This window comes from Rhinopithecus bieti, unplaced genomic scaffold (assembly GCF_001698545.2).
Source record: "Rhinopithecus bieti isolate Rb0 unplaced genomic scaffold, ASM169854v2 scaffold_63560, whole genome shotgun sequence".
Lineage (NCBI taxonomy): Eukaryota > Metazoa > Chordata > Mammalia > Primates > Cercopithecidae > Rhinopithecus > Rhinopithecus bieti.
This window is the reverse complement of record NW_016826568.1, coordinates 1626404-1632138: the sequence shown is the minus strand read 5'-3', so window position 1 is coordinate 1632138 and position 5735 is coordinate 1626404. Positions and strand designations below refer to the sequence as shown.

Sequence of the window (5735 nt, the reverse complement as noted above, 5' to 3'; positions counted from 1 at the left end):
TATATATATATATATGTGTGTGTGTGTGTGTGTGTGTGTATAATTGGTATTCAAATTTGCACACAACTACTGGTAAAATTGCTATAATTGTGTTTGCAAGTGTGGCTGAAAAAGCTCAATGCCTAATGAAGAACCATTTTCGCAATTTTTACAATTCTTTCCTATCGCTTTTTATAGAACTGAATTGTTTTATTGTTTTCTAGTTAGTTTCAGCTTCCACCTTATAGTCCGGCGTGCTCACATCTTTCCTAGCTTCGAAACTGCTAATTAGTGAAGACAAATCTATCTACTTACTCCAGTTCCTTTTCAGGCGTTTAGGTGTTCTCAGTTGTGTGAATTTTGCTTTGAGTTCTATCGCACTTTCTTTGTATCCTTTCTGTCTGTGTGCAGTTCACAGATCTGAAATAAGGAACTCTATTGAAAGACACTTTAGGTGCCCACTGATTACATTGGAACACAATAGTATTTCAAGTCATGGATCTTTTAGGAATTGAGTGTCTATAATTTGGTTTGCAGTGGAAGGAAACTATTCATTGTTCAATATTCATTGACCTAAAGCATATAAATTAATGGCAGTATTATTGCTAAACAGAATGCCTACCAAGCTCTATAGAACACACACATAAAATCTTTAATGCAAAATCTGTATTTGTGAATGAATTGATGAAGATATCTGTGGCCAGCTTGTGAAACTGGGAAAGATTTGTTTGTTTCTGCTGTCCTCTGCTTCTCTGTGGTAAGAATGCCTGCTTGAAACAAAAATGTGTTCAGTTAACGACTCATATACTGTGGAAGTTCTGTTGGAATTTACATTGACTAAGAATGTTGCTGGGAAACCACTCATTCTAAAAGAAAATTGTGTCTAATTACACACTTTTCGCCAACCTTTATATTATGTTGCTTTAAAAGTCACTTCTTTAATTATTTGCAAATAAATTATTATGAAAATTGTAATATCACTTATACTATTGACATATGTAGGACAGCATGATTATATTGTTATAAGCATCATTGATCGTACACTGTTCCTAAACCTCACTGATTCTTCTCTTTTCTCATTTACTGCCTTATATAGAGAGGATATAATGTGATAAATTCCTAGACAGGCAATTAGTGACCTACTGTTCTTTCTATCATATGGAAAAGTTAACACAACCTTGTTCTATAGACCAATTGCCCCCCAGTTTTTTGATAACACACTATCACTGAAATATTTTGGACAAATATTTCAACACAAGTTTATTTATTTATGAAGTATGTAATTCTGTTCTTTACTAATGGATTACGTACATTGTAAACCATCACAAAATACAGATGAGTTAATAATTATTGGAAATTATTTTAATTAATTAACATGTGCAATTATACTTCAAATGATCATTTTGATGACTTAGAAAAATCTTGCTTACCTCTTGTACTTTCAGTTTAGACTGTCATCACTTTTTTCTTATAGTGTGGCCTACAAAAATAATGAATTTGGTTAATAAATATCAGTACTGCAATTTTTTGATGGTTGCTTATATGTGGATTATTAATCTTATATTATCTTTAATACATGTTTATTTGACAGAAATATTTGTAAGCTACTCATATAGTTTGTGAGTATGGTTAATTAAAACTATAAATCATAGTGTGTAAGTCCACTCAACTATGCATATGCAAACTTCAAGAAGTCACCAAATGCTCAGGAAAATAAAAGATTAAGCATGACACTGTCAGTTTCCCCAGGATGTGGAGCTTCTACACTTTACACAGGACACATTGCATGCCATCTGTGGCATGTGACCACTCAAAAAGGGACGAAGCAGAGGACAAATTTCTGTATATTCAAAGCCTCCAAAGAATTTACAAATAGCCTCCTTAGACCAGTTGTCTTCTAACTGGGGTATACATACCCTGGGGTTATAAGATAAAAGCACAGATGGTTTTAAGGAAATTAATTTTCCAATCCTCACTTCTGTATATATTCCAAGACTGATAAGGTTTCTGATTCAAGCAACTCCTTTCCTATCTTCTCTTTCTCAATTAAGATTATTCTCACTTTATACCAAAAAGGAATACTACTTATCTATTCTATGGCTAATTACTTTGTATTTTGCCAAGCTGTAAATTTTTCCAGTGTTTTACACACGTATCCACACAATCATACACAGATGCACACAGGATAAACTAGATATTGATGTCAGATTTGGGAAAATGAATAATTCTGATGACTAGAAAACAAATGCTTTTTCAGGTGTTTTTTAAATCACACTTTTCAACAAAATTGAAGGAGAACCAATTTTAGTGATTTAATAATCTTATCAGAGACAGCTCATTAAATATATTTTAATGGGAAATCAGCATAGATTTTTGGTACAAAACTCAGGGTTTAAGGATTTGGTTACATGCTTATAACAAATACTTTTGTTCTATCTATTTACTTATATGAATATAGTTTCTTCATGCTCAGACCTATTTTTTCATAAAGAAATGGAATGGATGTTGAACTCTGCACTGTTCTCATGATAAATAAAATTCATCTATCAAAACATGATAGAAGCTCTTTGATCAACTGTATGTTACTTGTATATGTAATAGGAAAGACATGTCAAGCTAGAATAACTTTTAAAACTCTTTAGTTTTTACTATCTTATGCTCCTAGGAAATTTTAAAACATGATTTTAAGTTTAAACACACATTTTATATCAGAGAAACAATGAAAGAGTTTAAACAAAATATTTAAGTGTATTATATACAGTCAAATAAAATCCTGTGGAGGAATTGGGATGTAATTTTAATCTAAAGACAGAAATAAACATATGCAACTTATGTATTTCTTTTAAATCTGTTGTGCTATGTATCGAGTCATTGATATTTAGACCCATTCATGTAATTAAAGGACTGACATAATATGTCCATTTTTAAATAGTAGTATTTAAAAGAAACAAAATTTCAATGTTTTAGCTACTTTAAACTGTTACAATTTAATCATCAACCTGGAAACTTTTTGAGAACACTTACTTTATTCTAAATTTTATGGTTTTAGAATACATGCTTTTAAAAATCACTGCTTTAGATTAACATCATTAAAACATCCATCTATATTAGAACTTACTAATGATAAGGTGAAATCATATTTTAAACATTACATAATAGTGTACCCATATATTATAATGGAGAGAGAGAGAGAGAGAGAGAGAGAGAGAACGAATGAATGTGAGAGAATGACAAAAGATGCAAAACCCATAGTTATTTTACTGGAATAAGTTTAATTACTGGTATTCTTGAATGCAATCAACAGTAACTCTGTCTTGTGTTTTCTAGATTAGAAGAATTGCTGCTACTTAATGCATCATGTGTTTGAGAATAGATTTCTATGTCAAAGTAAATTTTTAAAGTATAATTGCTTTATTATAATTTCTATTACTGCTGCTATTACTATGATGAATTATGTTTAGGACACAGGGAATTTAACCACTTTTTCATGGGTCATTTTACAGCACTGTCCGTTGGTCACATTTGTAAGGCCATATGTGATTTTAACATCCTTTCTGGACTTAAAACTATTACATTATCTGGAAAGAATATTATTATATATTTAAAAATTCTGCTTTCATTGATGCTTCTAAATAGTTTCAGATACCAAATTGCTGTTTTCATAACATCTCTGCTTTAAATTAAAAGAAAAGACTTCTCAACTTAAGTTCTTTTTGCTTATAATTGGTAAGAAACAAAGTTTTCAATAAACAAAATTACACAGATGAATACACATATTGCATTTTAGAATGAAGACATAATGTAACAGCATTATTCACTTAGGGAACACAGAAAAAATAAGTGATTAAAATAATCATGTTATCCAAATGTCATGATCTACATTGATTTACTCTATGAAAGGATAGGAAATCAGAAAATATAAAAATCAATTGAAAAGTTATTACATTAATAAAAGTAAGATATTTCTATTATACTTTGCCCCAATGATGTACAAAATATTTTTTATAATAATAATGACTTTTATGGTTATATTACAAAAAAATATTAAAATAAGAGCAACAGTGTCTATATTGTATATTTTATGTTTTCTTTGTACCACTTATTTTGTATATGCTGTTCTTTTTAATATTTATAATGTTTTGACTACACTTTCTTTGTGCTACTTACTTATGTCTAATGTGTGTGCATATCTCTGACTGTATTTTCTCTCTTTTTTGTTTGTTTGTTCCTGGTCACACAAATGGACTACATTTTCCATGCATTTTTAGTGATGTATGGCCTCACCGCTTAAATCCAGTTTATTGAATACGAAGTGATCTGCTCCTCTTCCTGGACCACACAATAAACACCCTCCAAAGTTCCCAGCCATATTCTTCCCATCATTTGGCTGAAAGGGGAAGAGTTCAAGGTCATAGAGTGGGGGAAGCTACAATTTGCAAGAATCCTGGAAGTCCAGATTACCCTGTGAAGCAGCATCCCCATGAGGTTCTGTTTCTTCTGTGATGTAAGCAAGAAACAAATGAACTATGCAAATCCAGTGAGATTTAGTCATCTCTGTGTTAAATCAGTTAGCTACTCTGGCTCATACATCCTCTTCTGGCTGCTTTTGACTCATAGTTTGGTTAAGATGAGGTTATCTAAGGTGTTTGTCATTTCAAACCATCCTTCTTACTATTGCCAAGATAATTTTTATGTCAAACAGCCATTTAATGTCAGCTTATTTCTAAATTATTCCTATCTTTCACAGTCTTAATATAGTTCACATTATGACCCTAACTCCATTTTTTAATTTTTATTATTTATTTATTATTTATCTATCAATTTTTGAGATAGTCTCACTGTATTATCCAGGCTGGAGTCCAATGGTGTGATCTTGGCTCACTGCATCCTCGGCTTCCTGAGTTTAAGCGATTCTCCTGCCTCAGCCTCCTGAGTAGCTGGGATTACAGGCGCCCACCATCAGGCCAAGTTAATTTTTGTATTTTTGTAGAGACAGGGTTTCACCATGTTACCCAGGCTGGTCTCGAACTCCTGGGCTCAAGTTTCTGCCTGCCTCAGCCTCCTAAAGTGCGGGGATTGCAGGCGTGAGACACCTTGCCCGTCCACCCTTGATATTTTAATAAGTTTGTTTTATTTATTTTATTTTTCGTGTTTCTCTTATCATGGAGCCGCTGCTTTTCTCTTTCTCTCTCTCTCTCTCTCTCTCTCTCTCTCTCTCTCTCTCAGCCTCCCTGCCCCCTGCTCACCCTGACCCCGACCCCGCCACATACAAATCTCAACATTCCTTCCAGATCATAGTAAAGTTTATATTCTCTCTAAGCCCTTACTGGCTATCTCCATCCTCTTTACATTTCCGGCCCCCTACATGGAGCCCCCATCTCATCTCCTACCATGCTGTCCCTTTCACATTGTCCTTCATGCTCTGTTTCCAACACACCAAGTTGTTTCCCTTAGGATGTCAGCACTTATTTACCCATTTTCTTAAAACACTCTTACTGTAAAACCCCTTATAGTTTGCACTCGCATGTCATTAGGATTTCTTATTGCCATTTCTTAGAATTTCAATTGCCTTCTTTTAAATAGTTCTCCCACAGGCCACTATGTTGCGTGTCTTTATTGTGCTTTGCTTTTTTCCAGTGCTTACAAATATCTGATATTGAATATATCTATTTAATTTTCTGCTCCCTTTCGTAGAATGTAAACTTGCTCAGAGAAGGGGATTGGTCTGTTCTGCACTATGTGTTCACTGTCCAAAA

The 5735-nt window shown here is 33.0% G+C and overlaps 1 long non-coding RNA gene across 1 annotated transcript; it reads right to left on the bottom strand.

Annotated features, from left to right (window-relative positions):
* Nucleotides 1-315: 315 nt before the first annotated feature.
* On the bottom strand, nt 316-4428 carry LOC108523010 (uncharacterized). Its single transcript, XR_001883666.1, has 3 exons — nt 4264-4428; nt 1410-1459; nt 316-399 (listed from the first exon to the last, which is right to left on the bottom strand). It is a non-coding gene; the product is annotated as an uncharacterized LOC108523010 (long non-coding RNA).
* Nucleotides 4429-5735: the final 1307 nt, after the last annotated feature.